We start from the raw sequence: 12,673 nt of genomic DNA, 5'->3' as shown, positions 1-12,673 counted from the left end.
GCGGCGGAAGAACGGCGAAGAGTTCCCGAGATTATCCTCAGCACGCGATCCACGGCTTGGCAGTAATTAGGGAAATAATTTATGCCCCATTGGGAACTGAGAAAGGTATCTGGCGGAGCACAAAAAGCTCTTACCGCAAGTAGAAATTTATGTGCAAGTGTATCGGTAAGCCGCGCGCGATTAACGTTTTTCTTTTACGCTCGCGCGCGTGTGGATGTTGCAATATGTATCTCGATGCATTATTTTCTGCTCGGGACAGAAAGATTTCAGCACTTACGCATAGGTGCGTAAACTCATGATTTCAACTCGCAGAATTCGACAGAAAAGTTGCGCTTACGATAGGACGAATTACAATTTGTTCGACAATTTGTTGCCAGCTTGAGATGCACGAGAGTTTCACGTCCGGCAGAACCAAGTTTTCGTTCATCACACTGCCTTCATATTAATGACTCTTTCCCGACTGGCAATTGGTAAACGCGCGCATATTTCATCTACGGGTAAAGCGGCTGTTGAATTAGACACGCCGTGCAACGTTTCACGTGACTTTGCCAATTATTCGTTTGCACAAAGTAAAATATTACGCGGCCGGATCCTTTTGAAGTCGTTCTTTCCGCCAGGATGGCGTGGTACCGTTATTTGTGCCATGAAAGCGAAAAAGCAAAATGAGTGCGCGTGTAATGAAAGAGCACACACTGCTGAGACAGATACACAAATGTATGCGAGTCATGTACATGTACACACGTGTGGAACTATTATCCACGAGGCTGTTTCCTATTTTTCAGCGCACTTGGACGCGATTGCGATCGAACGCTTTGCATCGCGCACAGTACAATGGTACTGTTCTGTACTTTGCATTCGTTAACGAACTACTTTCCGTGGAAAACATCACTTTACAAATTTCGCGTAATGTGGTAATTCCAGTTAAAAATCATTTTCTCGTTGAAACAGTAATAGCTGTATCACTGACGCATCGCCGATAATTTGAGGAATAGCGAGATACATAAAATACAACAACATAGATGATTTACATCGAACAAAAGTTGTAATCTCACGAGGACACTGAAATTATTTATTCTCGCAGTTTATTATTTTCCGTCGTTTAACGAGAATCTATTACGTGAATATGCCTTTAGAGATAATAACGGAATGCGCGATAAGTATGTTCCCATAGTGGTACAAAGGATCGTCTGAACGTAATAGAAAATGGGAAAGGGGTGGAGAGAGTATTAAATCGTGGAATTATTAAATTAATTTCGGCGCCTCGATGAATAATGGCCTGCCGATTCATACCTAGCCGTGGAAGGTTCTTCCCTATTGTCTTGGTTTAATTAATTATCGTGGAATCGTCCACGCGAGTAATCTCACCTTCTTTAAAAAATTCCACAGGTATCGTTGAGGAATTTGCACGATCATCGTGAATATTTACCGAGCTAATCTGCTGGAAAATATTTCTTCCGGAATACGATTGTATAGAATACCTTTATTCGCGAATTTACCTCCGCTCGATCTTATCCTGAGAAAGTAACGCAAGTGTACGCACGTTAACGTCGTTTGATTAATACATTTGTCCGTTTTATTACCTTGCTTCAAAGTTATTAGGTACATAATATTCGCAAAGACTGCGACGCCTAATGCAGTCACCGATAATCAGTAAAAGCAATTTTCCGTTAGTGTCTGGAAACTTGCCATAAACTAAACGACATCAAACCTAAGATCGATCTGTAATCCCGCGTTAACGACGTTCTAATTCGATCGAGAGACGCTACAGTGAGTTTGCTAAGTTGATTGAGGCGTTTCAAGGAAGGTAGTCACAGGAAGTGACCAAAGGAACAAGGTGGAGTAATCGATACTACGAGAGTAGAATTTTCCGCGTTAATGGATCACGGTAATTACTGACGAACATGTTGGAAGACATTAATCAAATGTGAAGAAAGCTTGTATCTAGGAGTGTAATTTAAGTAAAGAGATGCAAATTAAATTTAGATTAAACAATCGAAATAAAATGCAAAAGTAAGAGAAGACGGACAAAGAAATCAAACTTACGATTACACACACGTATCGTACAAGTGATGTTTTCCGAGAAACAAGAGACGGTGATATTATTAGTTGACGTTGGTGCATGATGAAGTATCACGACCTACTCTTCCAACAACCATCTATTCTTTATACATCTCGTATTCGAAAGTGCTTGTCAACTGCAGCTATACGCGCTCGTATCTATATACTCGCTATACATCTCGCCTCGCAGTCGCCTCGTAATTTCGAAAACTCAGACGGTGCTTACGTTGACGTTCTCTCGCGTATAAAACAAGCAAGATGAATTGATTTTACGCTTCCGCCCCTGCACGCGCGCACATGCCCCGTGTCTGCGTCGGCGTATTCCCGCCGTTTTAAATTATTAGAGCGCTCTCGTCCGTCGCAGTCCGGATGCAGCTTAAATCACGTGGCGTGCAAGTGTCCCAATGGATCATTGTGAAATTTTTATGAGCGAAATCGAGCCTGTTATCGCTCGTACCGTGTTTCGTGCGACGCGTCGCGACGCGTCGCGAGACGTCGCGACGTGCAGTTATTTGATACGGCATCACTCGATACGGTGATTTAACGCGATGATTTAACTTGACACTTCCGCGGAGAGAACGAATTAACGACGGTGATGACGAGAACACCACCAGGCACGCATTTTCGCGATGCTTTTATCGTGCGAACCCGCCGCACTGCGTACACGCGGCTTCGGAGTACATCTTACGATTCTCGTACGATACTAACGGTCCGTAGATAGCAGATGACGCTCCGGGGATGCACTAAGATGTTAATTTAGCTGTTACTTATAGCCCGACCGCATCGCCTCCGGGTCTGCAGCACCCGAGAGAAGTTGGATCACCTTCGTTGGCCGTGTCGGCGCGGTAGTTACGAACGGACAAGCCGGAACTACTGGCAAACTCGTTGCCCGTTCCTCCCGGACACGATCGATTCCGGAGTACCTTGCGCCCGTCACTCGATGGCCTGCCGTCGTAACGGAATATATCGATACGATTATGTCGCGTGTAACTACGGCCGGTACATAAATCGAATCGACGATTTTACGAGCGAGGCCCGAGAAACAGCCTCACGCGCTATACCTACCGCGTTGTTCGATTTCAGGCAGTCGCTTGTGGGTCACGTCGCGCGATAACATGACAGAAGCGTGAGCGAGTATCTTTACCCCTTTGGGTAGACGGCCGTCTGAATAATGTTAGATTACGATTTAACATCTCATGACGGGTTACGAGAGTTTCCCATTTTGTACAAGAGCAATTTCTCCGTAGCTACCGTGCTTGACGATGTGGCTAGGGCTAATAACGGTCTCAGAGATATCTGGAGACAATTTACGTGATTACTTTCGTAATCACGCGCTGTGTTTGATGAACCGCTCTCGGAAACGTTGAGAACAAATTATGCAAGAGTTGTTCTATTTTTCACCCTTTTTTGCAAGATTTCTCCGTTACCGTACTCTGAAAACGAATCTCCCACCAATCTTCCACCTGTCGATTTTCGAGAGAGTCGAATGCGAGAACCGTCTTGACACACCGGCAGACACGTAACCGATATGATGGTGTGTGACGTTAACGAGTGTCATCGCGAAAACTTCAGAAGAGTGCTGATATCCGCAATATAGTCCAAGCGTCCAAGCGTTCTCTCCATTTTCGCATATCGGCAAAGTTATCGACACACTGCTCGTTTCACGTAAAAATCTGTGCTCTTTTGCCGTTCATTTAATGTTTCATTTACCACTCATCGTTTCATTTCACGCGTTTTGTTAAACGCTGACTCTTGCACAGTCTTAATCTTCTCGCCCGACGTTAAAAGGATTGTGGAAAAGTGTGGCTGAAATTCAGCGGACGGTGCAACCGCCATATTTTATACACGCGACCGCGCGCTACCGTCCCCGAGAGTTTTAGAATTTCACCCAATGGATATCGTGATCACATTTTATTACAAATTGCTTGGTATGATTGATCATGGGGAGTATGAATTAAATTACGAACGCATTAGCGAATGAGATCCTATTATCGCGTATGTGCAAACTTATAAATGGTAATGTTCCGCGGGATTGCACGTCGGGCGAGCCGTTGGAATTAGTTACGGCAAAATTCTGCTGGATCACATTACTTTGCACGTGAGCGCAAATTTATAACTTTCTGCATTTTACGAGTTTTAACGAACCAACGATTTCGATGTTAATATCGCGATATCGCGCACAAGTCGCTTTTATAAATACATTTACGAGAGGCACGCGCGCTACTGGTTTTTTACCTCGTTTCACAAAGCTCGGAGCTTGAAGAGTTCCTTTTAACGGTCAATAAGAGAAGAGAAAAAAAAGAAAACGACATTTCAAGAGTCTTTGAGTTGTTCCATAAAGACGGGCCACAATAACTTCGTTTAAGTGGTCGAGTGCAGTCGAGAGTAGCCACGCGCCGACGATCGCGCAACGAATATCAAGTTGCCGCGCGACGAAGCTGCTGCTCGTAACAAAGGCACCACCGAGCGTTTGGCGTTGCGCGGAAACGCCTTTCCTCGTTTCGTCCGACCGATCGAACGTCGACCGATAAACCATGGTCAATCCTGTCGTACCCTCTAACATCGCAGGACAATAAAGACCCCGTAATGTGCTGGTAGGTACAAGGAGCCACGAAGGGGGCAAATAGAGAGAAAAGCGACGGGGAGCGAGATGACGACAAGGAGCATGCCGAGCGGGATGAATGAGGATGAGGATCAGGGAACAAGAAAGAAAAAGGTAGATAGAGAGTGAGAGGGTTGTCGAGCACCGATCAGATGGCAGTCGGAGCGATCGGTCACCACGTGGGCGGTCGGGAGACGACGATCTGAGAGTAGGTGGGAAATGAGACTCATCTGCATCCGGTAACATTGTTCCCACCATCCACCATTCGCGGGAAACTTTCCTGGTCGTGATGCGCACGGCCTCCTATGGATAATGGGGATAGAGAGGGAGGAGGGGGGGGGGGAGTACCGCCGATTTCAGAGTAGGTGAGGACAGGAAATGAATCTAGGGTTACTGCTCGGGAAGTTGCGAAAACCGTTTCCGATAATTGCCCAGCCGCGAAGTCGAAAATTCCCGCCCGCGGCCTCGTTGTGATTGCCAGGACGTAATTTGAATCACAGGGCCTTTGCGCTAGTATTTCGATAACAGGAACGACGACAAGGTTCCTCATTCGATGTATCAATGAGCCACTTATATCGGTGGCTTTCTAATATTTTTACGTCACACGTATTTATCTGGTATTTCACTGCATTATCAACATTGCCGATTATTTACGTGTGTATCGGTATTATCGACGAACCGAGACTGCACCGAGGGAAGGATATAAAAGATTCTCAAAGAGAAATGAAAGAAAAAAATGAAAGGCAGCGAGAGATCTACTTCATTGTTCTTCCTTGCCGTCCCACGTGGGCCTTTCGGATTAATCGCGAGACGTCTCAAATGTCTTTCTTATAGGACGCTCGCTTTCCTACCCGAAGACACTTTCTTCGTGGTAGCGTTACAAATGGCATGGTTTTTAAAGCGTCCGCCACCGACGCGCTTAACAAATGTTCGAGGATCGTCGGCGTTTTTAAAGGACACGGGCTTTCGCAGGAATTTTGTCTTCTGTTTCCCAGACTTCGTTTCCAAATCTCTTCCGTTTAATCGAACCTGTGCCGACCCCCTCGCGTTATTAATCGGTTCGTTATCGTCACGGAGGTCAATGTCTCGAAAGAAAAATTCCATTGAATGATCACTGTCGCGAATCACGATTACGGTTGCCAGAGAAATTAATGTACGAGAATCACGCACGTTTTTCCCAAATAGACAATTTCAAAAGTAGATAGTCTTTTATGCGAACCAAATAAAAGCTTAACACCTTTAAGCTGTGAAGCTGAAACGAGAAAAGATTGAGAACAGATTGCTGGTAGTTACCTTAGTTACGTTAACATTGATCAACGATGCTGATCAATGATGTAATTTAATCGGTTGGATTAAAACGCGGCAGAGTTATCTCGCTCGATATACGCTCACCAACAGCTTCGTGTAATACACTCTAGTGCTGATCCAAAGTCTATCCCAGCGTAAACTCGAATCCGCAGCAGCGGCGCATCTAGTATTGCACGTTGATAGTTCTAGCGATACAGATAACATAAACATCGAACGTTTACAACGCAGATATTGTTGCAGACTCTCTTGCCTCGTTCTGTGTATTCCTGTCATTAATTAGCATCTCGTGCAATGCGATCTATTCGCTACATTGTTACATTGATTCTAATGCGATTTCATTGTTACGTATTGAGAGCATGATCAAATAGCTATCGAAATATACAAGCTAGTTAATTAGTATGGAAATGCAATATAGATACTTAGGCTGAAATTGTTAGCGAGTGACTCCAATGTATCACTAAATGCAACATTTATAAACAATCTTGTTTCACGTACGAGATCACGCAAATTCGAAATTTTAAAGACGTAAATTAACATGAGATTGATCTCTGGCACATTCTGTAATGAGCCGCGAAACGAGGCATAGTTGTTGATATTAAATACCTCTTCCACAACGTGCTGCCCCTGGTTGCGAAGTAGAATTTCGTAATTTCGTGAAGGAGGAGGAGGGAAGAGTTTGCACCAGACCTTACTTGAGGTTACGCGAACCTGCTTGTGCAAGATACTAGAGAAAGGGGCGCTCTCTGCCCTTCATTCGTCTCGAATTCTATGCGGAGGTTTGCGTACAATACCATTCCTCTCGGAGTGCATTCTCTTGGGATTATAGAAAAGTCGTTTTCAAACAAGTTCCAGCTGACAAAGTGCGTCAACTTGAATTGCACGATTTGCCATGTCCTTGTAACGAGGATAATGTATAAAAATTTTCGAAATCTATGATGATTATTTTTGCAATTTTCATATTTTGCATCAGTAGCTGTCTGTCGGGGTCGAAATGTGCGCGCATTTGTGATGCATTTCTTTTATTTCATGTAGAAAAAATATCCTTTTCTCTTCTCTTTTTTATTCAATTTTTATTCGCAGACATTACGCAGTTGTCATTTATGCATGTCCTTTTTATATCCGTATGTCATCATACGTATTTGCAGCTGTATGCGAAGCCACGTGAATAACGTGCACACTGGTGTAATTTTATTCTATTAGATAATGATACGTCCGCTTTATTCACTTGCAGCTTTCACAGCCGTGTGTGATATCGCGTTGTTCAAAGGATAGGATAATTTCCGCGCGTAACGCCAATACTTTCCTCTGTCCTCCTCTCGTTATTCCTCTATCCGACATGCATTTAATCATCACATTAATTACCGAATTATTCAACAGGATTTTGATACGACGGGTACTTTTAGGCCAACGTTTGAGCCATTCTGGAACACGATTGCGTTGATAATTTTACTGGAATGTGCACGCGGTAATACCGGTACGTCCGCTCCACCGGCAGTTTATGCGCGTATGCTTATTGGACGTGTATTCGTGCGTGTATATATTGGAATATTTAGTCATCCACTTATTCTATCTCCGTCTGGTCACTAACTGGTCGAACGTATCAAATATTTATGATTATGCAACTGTGTGCGTTTCAGCCATGTACATATCGAACGGAACGTGTGTAGTTTGAAAATCGGAAGCGCGATGTGTGTAATTCCGATCATGTCGAACATTCGTGCTATAATTACCGCGGATTTCGGTTACGCCGAAGGCGAGCACTCTCCACAGCGTGATCGGAAATTCACTGGAGAACGGCTCGGACCTTTCTCGCTCTTCTAGTTGCTCATCTGCCCCATCTCTTTTGCTTCCGATAGCACCGCGTTTCACCCTCAGCTTCTCTCTCTCTCTGCCCATCGCTTCCATCGCTTTTTGCATCGCACATCCGCAGGCGTCTGTCCACTATCGTAAATATTGGATATCCATTATGAAATATTGGATGATATCGGGGATATTCGACGTGCGGCCGATATAGTCCGCAGCCAATACGTACTCTCCGCCGTTTCTGGCAGTCCAGCTCGTGCCGGGGGTAAAATTGCTTTGCCTGTGGTAGCATCTTCGATAATTAATATGCCTTGTTGGAATTCGCATTTGACAGAAAAATAACGAGTGACTGGTTGGAAGCGACGTTATTAGCGACAATGGAACCGCAATACGGACTCTGCGGCGGAATTAATATCAGCGTCAATAGCCAATTTACTCAACAGATGTATCCGCTTCATCAATATTACGACTAAAACTATGCAAGGTCTTATGTTGTAAACAAATATATGCATGCATATACATATATGTTGTAACTCTGCTTAAAAATGTATTCTTGATTTCCATATCGCGTGTTATTTTAATCAGTATAACCTAATAGTCGACACAAATATATATTAAAAATTTACATTATTGTTTGTAAAGTCACAAATTTTACTGTCACGTATGCATTTCATATTCCATTCGCAACAAATGTTTAACATCGAGTTTAACATTTATCGACCCATGACTTTTTAGAGCATCAATGTTGATGCAAATATTATGCCTGAACTTTTTTTTGTATCGTATGTGAAATCAAACGCGCGTTCAGCAGATGCATCTAGTATCGAGTGTTCCATTAGATATATTTTTTAACAAGTATCGTAACGTATAGGAAATTGATTAAAATTTTAAGTATTTTCAAGCGTTGATAGTATTGCACAACTGTATTTTGAATGCATCTTATCCAATCAAGCATGATAACAAGAGTACACCTGGTCGGTCGACGGTATGCGCATCCGTCACATCACGTCCACGTATAATGATGCAGGCACAACGCGTATACAGCTACTTGCGAATCGATCAGCTTTCCGTTTCGCTCGCTTCATTTGTCGCTATCGAAAAGCATACGCGTGCAACGCAGCAGGCATTGGTTCCGACGTTGGTGAGATTGAAAGATGCAACGTTTGTCGACATACGAGCCGCGCTCGCGTTCGCTGTGCGCGTAGATGCATCGACGAGCTGGATCGAGAGGGTTCACAATGCGTTTGAGTCCGCACGAGCGCCTGTATACAGCGGAAGGGAACAGAAGGATGTACTCGTGTGCACGCTCTCGGTGGAACATTTCGCTGTAGTAGCAATGCTTTGTGGCAACAATGTGCAAACAAACGATTCCGTTGTAGCTGTTGTAATTACTAGCGGTGCATGTTGGGCATTTCTTCTCTTTATCCATCTATCGTGTAAGACGAGTCTTGAAATTTACCGTCTGTTTTGTAATTCGTTTCTTCAAACTATGTTGTGGCATGTTTTTCAAATAAACGAACGTAGCGACCCGTTTTCAATTAACGACAATCAGTCTAACGATCTCAAGGATATTAGATGTGAAGTGTGTCTTTCTCTTCGCAATTCACTTGGTAATCATTAATTGCACTCTAATCTCTATCTCTCCTTCTAATCGGATTTCTTCAAGTGAAAAAGTAACTAAAAGAGAGATATACGGATGAAATGACTCTTTTAATGCATTATTAGTTGTAAAGTTTATAATTAATGTGTACAAATATCGAAACTGTTTTCCGAAACAAATTTTCAATTTCATTAAATTCAATGTGAGTGTATATTTCACATTTTGTAAATAGAGATGTTTCAAAAAATGTTCTGTTTTGCGTGGAATTTTCATTCTTACTGCATTGCGCGGATGTTCATGCAGATTGAAGTAATCTTTACGACTATTAATTGAATCCGCTTGTATTCTTATTTATAGGAAGATTAAAAACGTTCTCCAACTTTCCGTCGCAGATGTTAACATTGTAGATGCATTCCAATTTCGCAGACGTGCTATTGTTTGTTTCACGGCACAGACATACGGCGCTGTATTTGTTTTTTGAATAAAGGAATTCTGTTGTGATCCAGAAATTCACGAGACATGCATACGTAATTCTTTCGGTATGCGAAGCTCTCTTGTTTCTCTTCGTAGACAATATTTCAAGAGTAAAGCTGCTTTCATGGAGTTGAAGCTTTATCTGTGCGACTGTAGCTCCTACACGGCCGATGCATTATGTTTGTTTGTGAATTAGGCCGTTATTTGCCCCTCTAATGATAACATAGATTCGTTACGACGAAATCCATTTTCTTAAGTGGCGTACATAACATTGTACGTTATGTCACACACACACACACACACACACACACATTACGTGATAGTATTTGGTCCTCAAGTTGTTGCTATTAAATCGCCAAAACAGCTTTCGCTATATTAATTTGGATAAAATATATTGTATAGATGATGAAAAATTTATAAATGCTCAATGATTCTAATTATTTTCCAATTTTGATATGCCGTTAGCGCGATACTGAACGATGATGCTTCAGTAACCGATCCGTTCAAACCTCTCAATCGTAAAGAGCACTTCCGAATTCGCATGCCAGGCCAGGGGCAATTGAACGGAAGGATGGTGGAGCTTACGGAGATATAACTGGTAAGAGATAGCTTAATAACGGCACGACATCGCCGAGAGTGCGCACGTGCAACTACCCCGCCGGCATGTGTGCACGTGTTAGACGCGGCATTAGGACGGCGCTCCGCCATCGTCGCCGACGGTCGTGGACAGGAAGATCGTCGTCGTCGCAGGGTAGCATTGGGGCGGATACGTAGACGTAACTACGATGCCTGACATCGGTGCAATATTGAAGCAATAATCTGGTTTTCCTCGCCCCCCCCCCCCCATCTTCGTCGCTATTGCCGCCAGCATCTCGCGACGCGTTAGTGCGCTTTGCTACACGAAGATATTAAACTTACGTGCTCGATGTGTACGCGCGCGCGGATGGATGAAGGGGTACGTGCGTTGATGTCTCCTCCGTCTTTCCTCCAGCATCCTCATCAAATCTCGCTAAATGATCCCGTGAGATGATATCGACTCCTCATGCAACTTCAACGTCACCATCCCTGGAATAGATTGAACAAGTAAACTCACGATTCTCGATGAAAATGATTGCATGTATCACGAATGCATAATTATTCTTGTGAAATCTTAACAAACGCCGCCGTCTTTCGTTGGCGGCGTAAAACCATTCCTTGTGTGCAACACGGTAACTCAATTCGCCGTAAACGGTTTTTGGCGAGATATCTTCTCGTTCACACCCTCGTTCGCAAAATCGGTAACATAGGAGCGCTCTCACATAACGCTGCGACACTCGATTTCGATGTTAAGCGCCTCTCAGTGTTAACCGAGGGCTGATACAAGATGATGCTGACGCTGTTTGCTACACACCACGCATATATATAAACTTTACACACGAGGGAAAATAATTTACCAATCATGCTGATGTATTCAAATGAGATTCAAATTCCTCTCAATATTCAGCGCGCGCTGTATTACTTTCAAAACGATAAGCTCCTCTTACTGGCGCACTGTTATCGTTCGATACGGACGTCCTACATGCTCTGCTCCACCCCGACTATTATTCATTTTCCTTTGTGCTTCGGCTTTCTTGCGTCAACGCGTTCTCCAAACGATGTTCTTCTCACGCGCACTGTTACATCGAACCACCAGCGCCGGGCAAGTTTCTTCGTTTGAAAACGCGATACAATGGCACGTCGCGTTGCGCTTCGTATTGCCACTTGTGAAATAAATCAGGCGATCCATATCGTGCATTTCGCTTAACGTTCAAATCACGCCTGTTGAGAGCGTAATTATCTCTGCAGGCGGCTGTCACGCAGCATCACAGTGCTTGTCGTACTTTTCAATGAAGATTGAACCACGTGACAAAGCGATTCTACATTAAACACAACCAACCAAACAGAACCAAACAGAAAAATCGTCAATCGTCAAAACTCGTATTTTTAACGGAGGTACTTCTTTTCTTTAATTGTTTTACGGATCACATCGACGACCATTGATCGGTTCAACAGATTTTACATGATTTGAAAACGTGTTATTTCGATTGGGACGACACATAGAATCTCCTTGCTGGATTCGGGTCGGAGTCGTAATAATCTTCAGTTTGGGGTCAAAAAACTGAAAATTCATGATATCGATATTTGCGGTTTTGCATGCGGAATCGGGCGCATTTGGCGAGGCAAGGTGCAAAAGTCGTGAAAATGGCGCGTCGTGGTGAATTTGGCGAGGCAAAGGCGTGGCGGTGAAAATCGGCAACGATTTTCGCAAAATTATTCGCGAGCGGCGCCGAGCGTCCGTGCATCCGCACAAACGGAACCAAAAATTGTGCTCCGCGCCACAAGAGACACGATTCCGACCTTTTAGAGAACGTGGTTTCAGTATCCGACGGGTCTGGCAAGTTTATTCGACCTTAAATTCCCGGCCCACTTGGCCACCGCTTGTGTACACCGGTTTAACGTTCCAACTGCGAGGAAATTTCCACCCTGCCAGACGCGACGATACGCACGGAAATACGAATACAGCCACTTGTTCGCCTCGGCGAAACGACTAATCGTCAAGAACGTATACGGAGATTTCGCGAGCACTCTGGCACGCTGCGCACGAACAAATAAGCTAAATTTTCGTTTGCACGCGAATTCTTGCCCAAGAAATCTTTCTTTGGAAAACTATGGCCGACAACGTTGCTACGTTTGATAAGGAAGCAATTTTAAAGTTCTTTTGCTCTCTTAGTCTCTCTCTCTCTCTCGTCTGTCTGTCTCCCTGTCGAAAGGATATCGTACATCTGGAATTTAATTATACAACTTTCCCA

General features: G+C 43.8%; 1 protein-coding gene and 1 long non-coding RNA gene across 6 annotated transcripts in view; one reads left to right on the top strand and one right to left on the bottom strand.

Annotated features, from left to right (window-relative positions):
- LOC105277738 (bifunctional heparan sulfate N-deacetylase/N-sulfotransferase) overlaps positions 1 to 12,673 on the top strand; it is a 225,192-nt gene that overhangs the window by 63,251 nt on the left and 149,268 nt on the right. The window lies entirely within an intron of this gene.
- LOC105277739 overlaps positions 1 to 12,673 on the bottom strand; it is an 86,082-nt gene that overhangs the window by 21,950 nt on the left and 51,459 nt on the right. For all 4 annotated transcript variants that reach the window (XR_893669.3, XR_893668.2, XR_893671.3 and 1 more), the window contains exon 2: positions 10,764 to 10,910. This is a non-coding gene — a long non-coding RNA (uncharacterized LOC105277739). The remainder of the gene's footprint in view (positions 1 to 10,763; positions 10,911 to 12,673) is intronic.

Source organism: Ooceraea biroi, chromosome 12, assembly GCF_003672135.1.
Source record: "Ooceraea biroi isolate clonal line C1 chromosome 12, Obir_v5.4, whole genome shotgun sequence".
Lineage (NCBI taxonomy): Eukaryota > Metazoa > Arthropoda > Insecta > Hymenoptera > Formicidae > Ooceraea > Ooceraea biroi.
This window is presented reverse-complemented; position numbering and strand designations above follow the sequence as displayed.